This window comes from Mirounga angustirostris, unplaced genomic scaffold (genome assembly GCF_029215605.1).
Source record: "Mirounga angustirostris isolate CCGP_5_RB_7025 unplaced genomic scaffold, mMirAng1.0.hap1 SCAF_16, whole genome shotgun sequence".
Taxonomy (NCBI): domain Eukaryota; kingdom Metazoa; phylum Chordata; class Mammalia; order Carnivora; family Phocidae; genus Mirounga; species Mirounga angustirostris.
Window position 1 is genome coordinate 41,693,306 of NW_026991724.1, and position 17,162 is coordinate 41,710,467.

The window sequence follows — 17,162 nt, forward strand, 5'->3', positions numbered from 1 at the left end:
TCACACCAGCACAGGTACTTATGCATCACTCCATTTGCAGGGAATTTGCCCGGTGAGGAGGAGATGGACAATGGAGCAAGGTGCCCAAGGATGCAGCAAATTGGATGCATCCTCCAGTGACATGATGAGGGGTATTTAGCTTTCTGACTAGGACGAAAAGGGGCACGAGAGATCTATGCTGTAAAAGTCCTTGGAATGCACAAGGTAGACGAAAAGTGAAGATCCACCACATGTGAAGATCCTCAACTTGGGAGGAAAAACACAAAGAATCCAATAGAAAAATGAGCCAGGGATTTAACAGGCTTTTCACAGGAAGAGAAATTCAAAGAGCCAATAAGCATGTGAAGAAACTGAGGTAACCTTCTTTCCTCTAAGCTCATGAGGTAGGGACAAATAAAAGAGTGGCTGGTGAGAATGTATGAAACCAGATTCTCTTGCACATTGTTGGTAGAAACATGAATTGCAGCAATGCTCCGGGGAAATAATCTGGCAATGTCTATTAAAATTAACTTACATGTCCCTTTTGATGCAGAAATGACACTATTAAGAATCTATCTTATAGGTATAAAATTACCAGCCTGGAAGTATATTTACCCCAAGATGGCATTTTAGCAACTGTTTGCAATATCAGAAATCAAAGGGCAGATTAGAATAAAGGTTGTAACAAAATGGAAAATTGTTCACAATGTCACGTTAAGTAAAATAGGAAGATAAAAAATTCTATCAACATGACTACGAATCTGCCAACATGGACTGAGCATATGGACAAGAATGTGTAGAAATATTGATTTAGATCGCTGACGGGATTGTGGGAGATTTTGCCTTGAATGTCTGTTGCTATCAGAATATTGTTTTGCCAATAATGTAACTTTTTAAAAACACGTGTGGTGAGTCCTGGAAGTGGTGGTGGTTTACAGGGTAAAGGTTAATTTCCCTTGACAGCCATCTTAAGGTTTTGAGCTATTCTTTGGGAAGCCGTGAGTGGTGGATGGGTTTGGGGCTTGGGAGTGCTGGAGGTGGGCATGGAGGTGGAGGGGGTGAGGGTGGAGACTAGAGGGGAGTCTTCATGGGAGGGGAAGTCACTGCCACTCTATATAGATCAGGCTTGGTGAGGATCAGATCTGGGGCAGCGGAGAAGGAAGGCAGGAGGCAGATTCGGAAAGCCATTTGGAAGAAACCACCCAACTGGGTAAGTGAGGAGGAGGAGGAGCGGAGGTGACTCTACCCGCCTTACCCGGGCAGGGAAAGCCTTGCAGCCAGCGGAAGTTTTTAAAGACCTAGGGTGGGAGGGGAGGAAACGTAAGAGCTCAATTTCAGACATGCTGAATTCGGAATTTGAGAGTTTTCTGAACTCAATTTGGAACAGGGAAATGTTTGCTTTGAATGACAAAGTTAATATATATATATATATATAAAATATCTATTTAAATATATATTTATATACTTTTTAATATTTATATACAAGTATATATATTTATATACTTTAAGTATATATATACTTATATATATAATTTATATATATACATATATATACTTATATATATATAATTTATATATATACATATATATATATAGTACATATATATTCAAGAAGCCAGAGATGGAACATTCTTCAGTGATTTGACTGACCTGTAGAAAGACTGAACTTTCCCTTCAATAAGACAAAGCTACTTTCAGCAGAGGGATTTCCAAAAATAGCACTTCCTCACTTTCTGGTATGGCTTTATCTTAGTATTTTTGTCTAATATTGAACCCAGACTCTTCTTTTTTAAGTCTTTGTGATCGTACAAGGATATTTTCCCCTCCTTAACGCTTTTCTTTTCTTCAAGAAAGAATTCCTGTGCTGGTTTTGCCCATTGTGTATTTGTAAACAGTGGACACCAATGACCCAAACTACCCCTTGGAGCTTTCGTCTTTGCTATGGACCAATTCCTCCATTCTTTTAATAACTTTGGTTCCTCTTTACACTCTGGCAGCCTTTTCCCTACATACTTGTGGTAGAAAGCAGCCCTAGCCAAGCACGGTTTTCTGGGTGTGGCCCTACTGCCCTTCCCTCATCTGGGCAGCCATGGTTCTTGCCGGCTCTTTCAGGTTCTCTGGCACTAGCTAGTCTGTGACCTTCTCCCGCAGGGACCTCTCCAATCCCGACCACCCATTGTGGCTACTTTCAGAACCCTCTGCCGCAGGTCCTAGATTTACACTTTCCAAATCAGATGTGAGTGTTAGAACATCCCAGCTTGCCTACTCGGGTGGCTACAGCCATTTTTAAAAAAGGAAGACAGCAAGTGTCATCGAGGATGTAGTGAAACTGGAACGCTGACACATCCCTGGTGGGAATGTATGGTTCCTCAAAAAATTAAAAATAGAATTACCACATGATCCAGCAATTCTACCTCCGGGGACAGCATCAAAAGAACTGGAATCAGGGTCTCAGATATTTCTACACCCGTATTCACAGCAACGTTATTCACAGTAGCCAACAGGTGGAAGCAAGCCACATATCCATTGATGGATAAATGGGTATACAGAATGTGGTCTAGCCATACAATGGAATATTACTCAGCCTTCAAAAGGAAGGAAAGTCTGACACATGTTATAACCTGGATGAACCTTGAGGCCATCATGCTAAGTGAAATAAGACAGCTGCACAAAGACAAATGACGTATGGTTCCACCTATACGAGGGACCTAGAGTAGCCAAATTTAGAGAGACAGAAAGAAGAACGGTGGTGGGTAGGGGTGGAAAGCTGTTGTTTAATGGGTATAGAGTTTCCGTTTTACAAGATGAAAAGACTTCTGGAGATTGGTTGCCTAGCGATGTGAATCACACACTTAAAAAGGGCAAAAATGGTAAATTTTGTCATGTGCATTTTACCACAATCAAAAATTTTTTTGAAAAATTAAAAAAAGGAGAGAGGGAGTGGAGTCAGGATCTAAACCCACGTCATCCGATGACAATGCCTATTCTTACCACTAAGCTATGCTAACCCTATGGGTAAGAGGACCCGTGCACCTCAGAAGGCAGATTATCTGTCACCGGCTCTTGCTTGGAGATATCATTCCCCAACCTAAGAGGCTTATTGGTCGAGGCCTTATATGTACATTCAGAGCACCTTCCCCTGTACCACCCCTGCCCAGAGATGTTCTAGTAAACCATTTCTGTAACTCCATTTATCCTCAGGAGCAGAGCCCCACCAGCAAGCCATTCTCAATCAGTTTAACATAAGTAGCACATCCTCTAACATTAAAGCTGGAGTTTGGGGGCGCCTGGGTGGCTCAGTCAGTTAAGCGTCCAACTCTTGATTTTGGCTCAGGTCATGATCTCAGGGTCATGAGATGGAGCCCTGTGGTTGGTTCTGTGCTCAGCGAGGAGTCTGTTTGGGATTCTCTCTCTCCCTCTGCCCCTCCCCCCGCTTGCAAGTGCTCGCTCTCTCTCAAAAAATAAAAATAAATAAAAAAATTTGGAGCCTTGTGAGTAGCTAACACACAGCCCCAATACTCACCTTACAAAATGCACTCGTCTTTATTATTTGTGTGCTCATTTGGTTTCCTCATGCCAGTATAAGTCCCTCCAAGATATTCATGTGTATCCAAGGGACCCTGAGTCTAGGCTTGTGTTCATGAAAGCTTTTCTGCATGGGCCAAGAATATTCTGTTCATTCTTTTACCTTTTGCATTCTTTGAAGATGAGACCTTGTCTTGTGCGTCCCATAATACTACCATATTTATACACATAATAAGCATTTAAAAAAGAACAACTTATAGAGATTTTCAAACTCGACAAAAGTAGAGAAAATAGTATAATGAACACTCATGTACTCCTCACTGTGTCAACATTTTACCATTCTTGATCCCTAAAATTTAATAAATATGTCATGAGATGATAGCATTGAATGAATGAATTAAATTGAGAATTTAAATGGAAGAACTTCTTGGTAGGTACATTCAGTTTTGTTTGTTTGTTTGTTTGTTTGTTTTTAGCAAGTTCCGGCGTGGGGCCCAAACTCACAACCCTGAGATCAAGACCTGAGCTGAGATCAAGATTTGGACGCTTAACCAACTGAGCCTAACATTCAGCTTCTTAATAGGTGACAGTGTGGAATACACTATTTCCACATAGGTAGGTCAGATTCTACCTGTCTGAGATCATTTATATCTAATTCTGCCAAATGATAATCTGGAGATGGGCTAAGTTACCTCTTTGTATATTTTCCCATTGTGTAAGTCCAGAATGCTGCAGGCTCTTTGTTTACAAGCAACAGAAACTGAGTCTGGTTGATTTAAAGCAAACAATCTACTGAAAAGATTTGGAGGAGCTCATAGAATCCAAGGAAAAACAGGACAGCCTTGTAAAGGACAGCAACCAGGGCAACTCCAGGACCCTGGAGAACAGGAACCTATTGATAAGTCTGTTCAGGGTGCTGCTACTGTCCAGATGAGATGCTCCAACCATTCTCTGATTGTTACTCCTGTCACCACTTGAATTCCTAAGAGACATCGTCCCCCTTTTGAATTCCCAGGAGAGACCATCAGTTGCTCACTCTAGTCTGGGTCATGTGTCCATGCGGATGTGCAGTCAATCACTATGACTCTAATTTGGCCAGGCCAGTCTAGTTCCCCAAAGAAGAATCTTGTACTCTTATCAAAAGAATAAATGAGGGATAACAAAGGAGCAGAGTTCACCCAAAGACCCACTAGCAAAAAAAGACCCACTAGCACTTTTCCTTGGCAGCACCTTCCAGCTTGGTGTCTTGTGAACTTAATTTGTCTTATGTGGCTTCAGACATGGGTTTGATTTTAAAAATGTTAAGTAGTTTTTAACTAATCCCTAAGATACTATCACCTTCTGGTATATTGCCTCGCTGTCCTGTCTGACCTTTTGAGAATAGATCGCGTCCAGAAGAGTAAAAAATCCATACCATCCATTTTTATCCCAATCTCCCCAATTTTATTTCACTTTATGTCATCAATAAATGCTTTGGAGTCTCCATACAAGTAATTTTCTTTTGGCAAATCGAGTTATGCTTCCCTATTAATTTATTTCTAATCTCAAAGTTGTCATCCTTACGTTCGACTCTTCTTTCACAAGTGGTGGTCATGACAGTGAGATTCTCCTATATGCTAAGTGGATGCTCTGTTCAAAGACTACTTCATGGGAGGTCCTGATATGAATACTTAGTGAGGAAAAGTTCTGTAAAGTGAAGCATTCTTCTAATTTTTTTTTCAAAAGGATTTATTTGCATTTTTTAAAAAGAATACATAAATAGATATTTTAGGGAAAGGAGAGGGAAGAAACTGAATCAGTAGAGTAACTATAAAATTTTTCCATTTCCTTCTTCTACATCATTTCCACCTTTTATTTTAGTCCTTCAGGTTTTAGAACTTAGCTGGTCTTTGAGTCAAACACTTGTGGACTGGGTTGAATACACACCTTCAATTATGATAAGTATGTGTTTACCCCATCAATTAAAATTAGGATTGTCCCACAGAAGATTCCAGGTGGCTGGTAGAATCTGTTCTTCAGAATTCCTTCCTGTTGTTCCTTTTTCCTTTTTATCCCTTTTCTCTTTGCTTATAGTTTGACTTTCAAAGTTTTTTCAAGTCTTCTGGTTACAGACATTCTTAGGAAACATTTGCTGTATTTTCCTGGCTTTGGGCAAGGCACCCAAACTTACTCTGATCTTTCATGACACCCACTAGGCTCACTATTTTCAGGATGGTCTAGATTTCACTCATCGTTCAAAGGGGAATACACAGAAATGCACAGCATTGAAGCGTCATTTCCACGATGGGTAAGTATACCATGCCATTGGGGAGAAAGATGGATTTTTTCAGAGTTCTTTTTTCACCTGAGAATCTCTAGACAAATGGATAATTTTCATCAATAAATTATTTTCTGTACAACATTTTCCATGAGCTAGCTTCTCCCATTATGCCACCCACTCCTTGGCTAATAGAACCCTGTTCCTTGGCTAATGAATGCATTCAGGAACACAGGCCTGGGCCACTCTAGACCAGTGCTGTCTTAGAGAAATAGACTATGAGCCACATATGTAGTTTAAAATTTTCTGATAGCTATATTTAAAAAGTAAAAAGAAACAATTGAAATTAATGAATTTTAACTTACACAAATATACAAAAAAAAATATTTCAACATGAAATCAATGTAATAATTATTACAGAGTTGGTTTATAGTCTCCCCCACCCTCCGCAGTCTTTTTGAGATATAACTGACATTTAACATTCTATAAGTTTAAGGTGTACAATATAGTGATTTGATATATGTGTATATATATATATATGCATTGTGAAATTTCAGGGTTTTTTGTACAAAGTATTCAAAATCTGGTATGCATTTTATACTTAGAACACATCTCCATTTGGACACTAAATTTTTATTGGAAATAATTGATCTGTATTTAAATTTCATAAAATTGATATTGAAAAATAGATACACATACCAACATTTAAAAAATGTTTCCAATCACTGAATCATGTATTGGTTCAAAATTTTAAATATAAATTACTTAAAATGAAATAAAATTGAAAATGTAGTTCCTTAGTTGCACTAGTCACATTTCAAATGCTAGTTTTTTTGGACATTACAGCTCTAATGTCCAAAGTAAGCTCTAAACTCTTACTGCTCTAAGTATGGTCTATGGACCAGAGGAAGTTGTATGACCTAGGATCTTGTTAGGGATGTAGCTTCAACTCTATTTCAGAAGCTAGTTTCCTAGCATTCAAAGCACATTAAAGCATAAAAAGGACACTTTAGCCCAGTGGTCACTAAACTTTTTCATCATGGGCATATTCTTCTTATTTATTTTTTTACAAAAACTTAAAATGTAAAAATTATTCTTAGCTCATGGGCCTGTAAAAACAGGCTGCAGGCCACATTTGACCCACAGGCCATAGTTTGCTAATCCTTGTCTAGACCAAAACTGATAAAAGAACAAAAGAATCTGTAGTCCTTTCTGGTGACCCAGTTACCTGGTATATTCACATTATAACAAACAAAGGTAATTAAAAAGATAACATGAATTTTATAGGGTAAATTTGCCATTACCTATCCAAATGTAAATATGTACCCTTTGACCCACACATACCACTTCTAGACATCTATTCTACAGAAAAAATACAATTACACACAAACACACACAACATAGCAATTATATATGTTCAAAGATACTCATTGCAGCAGTGTTTGTAGAAGCAAAATATCAGAAATATTATAAATGTCCATCAATAAATGTTCTAATAAGTTATGATATCTTCATTACCACAAAACACTGTATAGTTATCAAAAGAAATGAAGTAGATCTGTATACAGGGACGTGAAATTATGTCCAGGACATATTGCTAATTGAAAATAAAGTTACAGAATGGTATATTCTCATTTTAAAAATTGAGAACACACATGTGCAAACATACACTCACATAACCCAGATTAGTTCAATGATTACCCCTGTGGAGTAAGAACTGGGATAAACGGGCAGAAAGTAGAGGGAACTTCCGCTTTTTGCTTCATACATTTCTGTATTATATTCATATTTCAATAGGTGTGCATCATTTCTATAATAAAAGTAATTTAAAAGGCGATTTTGATTTGTGGGCATATGACCACTATCTTACTTTATACTCTTTTCTGTTCTCCCTATTTGTAGTAAGCATATTGAGCTTATACCTAAAAAATTAATCATGTCAGTCATTTACCATTTCTGATAATGAGGGTCAGAGTCCTAGCTGAGATGAGCCCAACATTCTGCAGTTCTTTTCTACATGAAGCATTTCCTGATTCAAAATATTATGGAGGTGGGCTGCCCAACAGAAATAGAAATAGAAAAACAACTAGGAATCTGGGAAACCAAAAATTTAAACTTTCACTTAAAATCCAGGAGGGGCTACACTCAAAAAGGGTAAACTGGAAATAGACACCCTTCTCAAAAAACTGAATACAACCTTAGACATCTTTCAATCCCAAACTAGATTAAGGTAATTAGCTTTTCTCTACTTGCCTGCCAGGAGGCAAAATTAAATCCTCTTTGAAGGATGATAACATTCACCAGACTGTCAAACTATTTACATAATTTGTCATACATAGTAATTGTATTCAAGCTAATATTACCAGGATGTCTATTAGTTATAACCAAAACCAAAAGAAAATAGAAAGCATGTAGAAAAATAGACAATAATAAATAAAATTTAAAAATGAAAGAAAAAGAAAATAGTAGATAGGAAGTAGTATAAGCAGGTCCTCAAGTGATCCATAATATTGTGATTATCAGAAATGGACTTTAAAATAATTGATTGAAGTCCTAGCTACAAAAATAAGGCAAGAAGAGGCTATTAAAGTTACAACTTTAGAAATTAAAGGTATAACTAATAGAAAACCCCCCACAAAACTCTTATTATTTATAGACAATATGATGGTATATGTAGGAAATTCAAAAGACTCTACAAGCAAACTATTACAATTCACATGTGAATTTAAAGGAAGTTATTACATCAAGTTCAATATAAAACATTTTTGCATGTGTGTATCAGCAACAAATAAGAAGTCACATGTAATAGCATAAAAACATCAACCCTCTACAAATAAATCTAAGGAGAGATTCCAAGTGCTATAATTTTACCCCAACAACTCAAAACATTATTTAGAAAAATTTAAAAGATCTAAGGATATGAAAAGACAGGAGATGCTCATGGATTAGAAAACTCAACATAGGGGCACCTGGGTGGTGCAGTTGGTTAAGTGGTCCATTCTTGGTTTTGGCTCAGGTCATGAACTCAGAGTCGTGAGATTGAGCACAGAGTCTCTCTCAGCTTGAGTCTCTCTCTCCCTCTCTATCTGCCTCTTCCCCACCATGGGCGCGGGTGCTCTATCTCTCCCTCTCTCTCTCTCTCGCAAATAAATAAATAAATCTGAAAAAAGAAAACTCAACATAATAAATATTTAATTCTACACTATAGTAATCTATAAATTCAGTGTCATGCCAGTTAAAATCCCAGATTTGTGTGTATGTATTTACTAAAATTGGTAGGCTTATTCTAAAATTATATGGAAATGTAAAGGGCCAAGAATAGTCAAGGTAATTTTGAGAAAGAATAAAGCCAAGGACTTATATTATTAAATATCAAAACCTATTTAAAGCTGTAGTAATTAAGACAGTATGGTATTGGCACAAGGACAAATGAACCAGTGGAAAATTATGTAGAATCCAGAAACAGCCACACATACCAACAACTGATTTATGACAAAGGCTATGGAGTAGTGCAGTGGGGAAAGAAGGATTATTTTTTCTTTAAAAAAAAGATTTTATTTATCTATTTGAGAGAGCGAGAGCGAGCAAGCAAGAGCAAAAGTGGCGGGAAGGGGCAGACGGAGAGGGAGAAGCAGACTCCCCTCTGAGTGAGAGCCCGATGCGGGGCTCCATCCCAGGACCCTGGGATCATGACCTGTGCTGAAGGCAGATGCTTAACTGACTGAGCTACCCAGACACCCAAGGAAGAATTATCCTTCTAACAAATGATGTTAGCCAATCAGATATTTATACAGAAAAAAATACATTTTTTTCCTTCTATTTCACCAACATGAAAATCAAATTCAGATGGATTGGATATCTAAATGCAAATGTAAAACAATCAAGTTTTTAAAGGAAACAAGAAGAGGATATCTTTATGACCTCAAAGTAGGCATGGGCATAAAAAGTAGTAACCATAAGAAAAAATAATTGAGAAAGTTGAGTATATTAAAATTTGAAACAAAGTATTAGGAGAATGATAACACACAAAAGTGGGAAAAGATATATCCATAAATATAGCAGAGAGACTCATACACAGACTATGTGAAGATCTCCAAACCCAATAAGAAAAACTCAGACAACTTAATGGAAAAGTGGGCAAAATACTTGAAAAGACAATCATAAAAGATGATATCCAAGTGGTCAATAAACATATGAAAAGATGCCCAACCTCATTCAATATCATTTATGACAACCACTTTGGGAAAATAGTTTGGCCATATCTGTTATAGCCAAACATGTGCATGCCTATGGCCCAGCAATTCTCCTCCTAGCTATATATCCATCAGAAATGCACACAAATGTTCACCTAAAGGTATGTACTAAAATATTTCCTAACAGCACTATTTATAATAGTGCCAACCTGAAAACTATACCAAATGCCCCTCAACCACTGAGTGGATAAATCAGTGAAATACTACATATAGTGATAAGAATGAATTATCCATAACCAGAGAAACAATATGAACAAATTTCACAAAAATAATATTGCGCAGAAGAAGCCAGACACAAAAGAAGACATATATAGTAGGTAGAGACTAAGATGGCCCTCAGTCATTTTTGCTTCCTGGTATTCATGCCCCTGGTTAGTCACCTCCCCACTCCCAAGTATGGACTGAGCCTCATGACTCATTTCTAGTGAATAAAATATGACAAAAGTGATAAAAATGTCACTTCTGATATTAGGTGGCAAAAGACTGGCTTCCCTCCCGGGTTCTCTCTCTCTCGTATTTTCTCACTGTGAAGGAAGCTGTTGCCATATTGTGAGTTGCTCAGTGGAGAGGCTCATGTGGCAAGGAGGTCTTAGTCCAACAATTCAGATCCCAACAACTCAGGGATCTGAATCCTGTAACAATCTGCCACTGGACTTTGATCTTTCCCCAGCTGAGCCTCCAGATGAGGCCATCGTCATAGATGACAGTCTGAATTCAGGAGATAACCTTGAATCAGAGCTACCCAGCTAAGCCACGTGTGGATTCCTGACCCACAGAAACCATGAAATCATAAGTGTTTCTTGTTTTAAGCTGCAAAATTTGGGGTTAATTTGTTATGTATGGGCTCAGCAACATGGCTTCCCACTCACCAAGGCCAAACAGGTTAAGGCCGCCACTGAGTTCCCAGTCTGCCAACAGAGACCAACATACTATGGCACTGTCCTCCAGGGTGGTCAGCTGGCTACCTGATGGCAGGCTGATTTCATTGAACCACTTTCAACATGGAAGAAGCAGTGTTTTGTTCTTACTGGAGTAGGGGCGAATGGGTGGCTCAGTCAGTTAAGCGTCAACTCTTGATTTCAGCTCAGATCATGATCTCAGTGTCATGGGATCAAGCCCTGCATTGGGCTCCACACTCAGCGTAGAGTCTGCTTGTCTCTTTCCCTCTGCTCCTCTCCCTGCTCATGCTCTCTCTCTCAAATAAATAAATAAAAATAAATAAATAAAATCTTACTGGAGTAGACATTTTCTCTGGGAATGTGGCTTTTCTTTCCCTGTGCACAATGCTTCCACCAAATCTACCATCTGTGGACTAACAGAATGCCTTATCCACCATCATGGTATTCCACACAGCATTGCTTCTGATCTAGGAACTCACTGACAGCAACATAATTGTTGCAATGGGCCCATGCTCGTGGATTTCACTCGTCTTGCCATGCTTCCCACCATCTTGAAGTAGCTGGTTTGATAAAATGATAGAATGGCCTTCGAAGACTCAATCACAACACCAACTAGGTGGCAAAATCTTGTGGGGTTCTCAAGAAGAGTGTAAGTACTCTGAGTCAGCATCCTATATGTGGTGCTATTTCCCCCACAGCCAGGATTCACAGGTCCAGGAATCAAGGCGAAGAAATGGGAGTGGTACCACTTAGTATTACCCCTGGTGACCTACTAGCAAAATGTTTGTTTCCTGTTCCCACAAATGTGTGCTCTGGTCCAGAGGTGTTAGTTCCAAAGGGAGGGAAGCTTTCACCAAGACACACAATGATTCCATTGAACTGGATATTAAGACTGCCACCTGGCCACTTTGGACTCCTTGTTCCTTTGAATCAACAGGCAAAGAAAGGAGTTACTGTGTTGGCTGGGGTGATTGATTCTGATCACCAAGGGGAAGTTGGAGTGTACTCCACCAGGGAGGTAAGGAAGAGTATGTCTGGAATAAAGGAGATCCCTTAGGGCATCTCTTAGTATTACCATGCCCTGGGATCAAAAGGTCAATGGAAAACTACAGCCCAATCCAGGCAGGACTACTAATGGCTCAGACCCTTCAGAAATGAAGGTTTGGGTCACCCCACCAGGTAAAGAATCAGGACCAGCTGAGGTGCTTGCTGAAGGCAAAGGTAATATAAAAACAGTAGCAGAAGAAGGTAGTTACCACAGAGCTGATTACAGAAATGATGACTGTCGTTGTCATGAATATTTCCTCCTGATTTCGTTATGAACATGTGTGTGCGTGCGTGTGTGTACGTGTGTGTAGCAAATGCCTTTGTTTTCCTCCCTCTTATTCTCTTTAATGTAACATAAGGTGTATTCACTTTATATTATACTATTTGAGTATTGTTCATTTGAAATCATAGTATTTAAGTTACAGGATATCAAGGAGAAGGGTAAACATCACTCAAGGACTTAACCCCCTTTTCTGGGAAAGGGGCTAATGGGTTTTCAGTTGTATGCAGAATAGTTGTATCATGTTAGGTGGAATTATGATTGTCTTTATTTGAAGATTCACTTGGTTTAAGAGATGCCGTGGGTGCCAGGTTGACAAGGGTTAGAAATAGGGAAAGAGGGAAAACAGAAAACAATGTAAAAGACATGTTGAAAATGTTTAATGTCATATAATTGGGGTCCCAGAGCAAAAGGAAAGAGAGAATGGATTTAAAGCAGCCTATATGCAAGGAAAGCCACACATAGGCACATCATAGTGAAGATGCTAAAATTTAAGATGACGAGAAATCTGAAAAGTATCTAGAGAAAAGAAAAAACATATCATCTTCCAAAGGAGCAATAAAATTGACAGTTTTTGTTTTGTTTTGTTTTGTTTTGTTTTGTTTTAAGGAGGGATTCGGGGCAGAAGGAGAGAAAGAGAGAGAATTTTAAGTAGGTTCCATGCCCAGCACAGAGCCCGGCACAGGGCTTGATCTCACAACCCTGAGATCATGACCTGAGCTGAAATCAGGAGTCAAGACACTTAACCAACTGTCGCACCCAGGCACCCCAACAGCTTAGTTTTTTATTTATTATTATGTTATGTTAATCACCATACATTACATCATTAGTTTTTGATGTAGTGTTCCATGATTCATTGTTTGTGTATAACACCCAGTGCTCCATGCAGAATGTGCCCTTTTTAATACCTATCACCAGGCTAACCCATCCTCCCACCCCCCCTCCAGAACCCTCTGTTTTTCAGAGTCCATAGCCTCTCATGGTTCGTCTCCCCCTCCAATTTCCCCACCTTCATTCTTCCCCTCCTGCTATCTTCTTCTCCTTCTTCTCCTTCTCCTTCTCCTTCTCCTTCTCCTTCTCCTTCTCCTTCTCCTTCTCCTTCTCCTTCTTCTTCTTCTTCTTCTTCTTCTTCTTCTTCTTCTTCTTCTTCTTCTTCTTCTTCTTTTTAAAACATATGATGTATTATTTGCTTCAGAGGGACAGATCTGTGATTCAACAGTCTTGCACAATTCACAGCGCTCACCATAGCACATACCCTCCCCAATGTCTATCATCCAGTCATCCCATCCCTCCCACCCCCCACCACTCCAGCAACCCTCAGTTTGTTTCCTGAGATTAAGAATTCCTCATATCAGTGAGGTCATATGATACATGTCTTTCTCTGATTGACTTATTTCGCTCAGCATAATACCCTCCAGTTCCATCCACGTTGTTGCAAATGGCAAGATCTCATTCCTTTTGATGGCTGCATAATATTCCATTGTATATATATACCACCTCTTCTTTATCCATTCATCTGTCGATGGACATCTTGGCTCTTTCCACAGTTTGGCTATTGTGGACATTGCTGCTATAAACATCGGGGTGCATGTACCCCTTTGGATCCCTATTTGTATCTTTGGGGTAGATATCCAGTAGTGCAATTGCTGGATCGTATGGTCCAACAGCTTAGTTTTTGATAGAAAGAATAAAAGCCAGAAAAAAACTCCTAAAATAATATCTTTAACGTGCTGAAAGAAGATAATTGCCAACTTAGAATTCCACTTCCCATGAAAATATGTTTCCAAAATGAAGCTGAAGTGAATAAATGTTTAGACAAACAACAACATAAAATGTTTAGACAAATGTTTAGAGAGGATTAATCACATGTATACTTACTGTAGTACAAATGGTTAAAAGGTAAGAATTCAAGAAGCACAAGAAAAATAGTCCCACAGTTAAGGGTGGAAATTCAGGAAGGATTAAAGAGTGGCAGAGAGAGATGTGTGTGTATATCTAAGTGGACACTGGCTACATAAGACAAAATAATAATGACTGATGAGTTTTATATACACATAGAATAAAAAACATATGGCCACAATATCATGAAAAGTGTGAGGGATATTTATCAGAGCAGACCCGAAACAAAGATGTGAGTTCAAATAATTGATTCGGGAAGTTTACCCAGATAATATCACTGTGGGACTGGAGAAGTGAGGTGGGGAAGGGAAAGAAAGAATGAAGTGTGCATAATCCAGCCATTTATCACTATGTGTAATTGGAGCTTAATCTTGCTTAGAAACTCTGGGACCAGAGGAGAACAAGCACCTCTGAGTTAATCCCACTTGAGGGGCAAAGAGTCTAGGATATTTGCCCACTATCCCTGGCCAGTAATTGGTTGAGGATTACTTCAGGGAGTTTTAAATTTCCTGGCACTTTCAGCCTCCTCTGCACCCAGCATCCAAAAAAGTGCTCAAACCAGGTTAAGTCATGGATGCTAGAAGTTGTATGTTGAGCCAATAGGCATGGAAATGGTAAACACCAAGGGGGTTTAGGTGGGCCAAAGAAAGTACTACAGAAAACACGGGAGTTCAAGAATTCAAAATTTATTTTTAACCATCCAGGAAAAAATAAATGAACAAATTTACATTAGACTCTAATAAGCAGAAGATGCATATTGTTATCTTTAGATGTCAAAGAGTAAGATTATATGTATTTGACAAGTTAATGGAAGGGAAAAAGGATTGATAAAAATGGCTGGATTAATCAAAAAGAAGATAAAAAGGTTGAAAAGATGAGCATAGAAGAATGGAATGAATGGGGCACAAATACTAAGATGGTAGATTTTAATCTCGATGTGTTGTTAATTGCAAAAATTGTAAAAGAATTAAGTATTCCAGTTGAAAGACGAAGATGATCAGATTGAACAATAGAGCACAAAAAATGCTGCTTAAGAGACACACTTTCAATACAGGATCCAGAAAAACTGAATATAAAAAGATGGGAAATATAGACACTATAAACAGCAACCAAAACAAATTGGGTGCAGTTCTATTGACAAACTCTATATTAAGACAGAATGCATTACTAGGCCAAAAGAGGATTAATGAGAAAAGAGTCAGTCACCAAGGAGATATGACAATTTAAATTTGTATGCATCTAGTCACATAGCCTCAATATGTATAAAGCAAATGAATGGAACTAAAAGGTGATTCACATTCATAGTGAGAAATTTTTAGCACATGTCTCTCATTAACTGAGAGGACATACAGAACCAATAAGAAATATGTAATATGTAAACAGGATTAATAAACTTAATCTAATATATGTATAAAATATTGCTCCTGACATCTGAAGAATACACATTCTTTGCAAGAATGTTGTAACATTTACCAAAATTGGCCATATCTTGGGCCAAATTTTAAAAGACTGAAATCATACAGGATGTGTTTTCTTGCTATAATGGAATTAAACTAGAAATCAATAATAAAAAAACGCCAAAGCCCCCAAATGTTGGAAATGTAGAAGCACTTTTAAAAACCAACTGATGAATAACTGAACTCTACATCTGAACTAATGATGTACTATATGTGGCTAATTGAATTTAAATTTAAAAAATGCTTCTAAAAAAACCCCAAACCTAACGAGTCAAAGAAGAAATTGCAATAAAAATTGGAAAATGTTTTGAACTGAATGATACAAAAATATGACATAATAAAATGATTGGATCAAGATAAAACTGTGCTTTCTATATATAGCTTAAAATGTTTATGTTGGAAAAAAAAAGGCTGAAAATCAATGAAATAAGTATCCATTTCAAATGCTAGGAAAGCAAAACAGCAAGTAAACCCAAAGAAAGTAGAAGGAAGGAAATTATAAAGATTAGAATAGAAACAATGAAATTAAAAACAAATGTATACTAAAGAAAGATAAAAATTAGTTCTTTGAAAAGAATATTAAAATCTATAAACTCTCGGCAGGACTGATCAAGAAGAAGGAAAAATCACAAATTACCAATATGAGACTGACAAAGAGGATATCACACCCAATCTTCAGACATTAAAAATAAGAAGATAAACAATGAATTTTTTATGACAATGAATTTGGAAATTTAGATGAAATTAGAAAAAAAAAAAACCTACCAAGAGTGACGAAGAAGAAAGTAGAAAACGTCTGAATAATCTTGTATCTATTTAATAAATCAAATTCGTGATTAAAAACCTTCCCACAAAGAAAACTCCAAGTCCAGATGGCTTTACTAGTGAATTTTATCAAACATTTAAGGAGAATAAATATTTATTTTCCAGGGACTACTTAAAGAGAAAGTACTTTCCAACTTTTATGAGGTCAAAATAACCTTGATTCCAAAGCTCACAGGGATAGTATAAGAAAAGTATAAGCCAATCTCTCTCATAAATTTATATGTAAAAATCCTGAATAAAATATTATTAAACTAAATCCAGCAATATAGAAAAAAGATAATACATAATGACCAAGATCTAAATAAGTGTAGGGATATACCATGTTCATGAACTGGAAAACTCAATTTTGTAAATGTCAATTCTCCTCCAATTCAATACAATCCAAATACAAATCCCAATAGGTGTTTAGGGAAGTTGGCAAGCTGATTCCAAATTTATATAATACAAAGTGCTAAAAATAGCAAAGACAGCCTTGAAGAAGAATGAATTTGGAAGATTTATACTGTCAGGTATGAAGACTTATTATAATGATACAACAATATGATGGCGTGACATTGGCACAAAGATAGACCAATGAACAGGACACACCATCTGGAAATCCACACACACACAGATACCTAATTTATGATAAATGTGACAAATGCAGAGCTGTAAGGAAAGAATGGCTTTTTCAATACATGGTACTAGATCAATTGGACATCTTCATAGGAAAAACAGTGAATCTTGACCACTACCTCAGAT

The 17,162-nt window shown here is 37.6% G+C and overlaps 1 long non-coding RNA gene across 1 annotated transcript in view; it reads left to right on the plus strand.

Annotated features, from left to right (window-relative positions):
- The first annotated feature begins 1,083 nt into the window (after nucleotides 1-1,083).
- The window catches only part of LOC129046299 (uncharacterized), a 38,145-nt gene continuing 22,066 nt past the window's right edge, over nucleotides 1,084-17,162 (plus strand). Inside the window, exons 1-3 of the long non-coding RNA XR_010408008.1 lie at nucleotides 1,084-1,189; nucleotides 3,981-4,119; nucleotides 5,700-5,791. This is a non-coding gene — a long non-coding RNA (uncharacterized LOC129046299). The remainder of the gene's footprint in view (nucleotides 1,190-3,980; nucleotides 4,120-5,699; nucleotides 5,792-17,162) is intronic.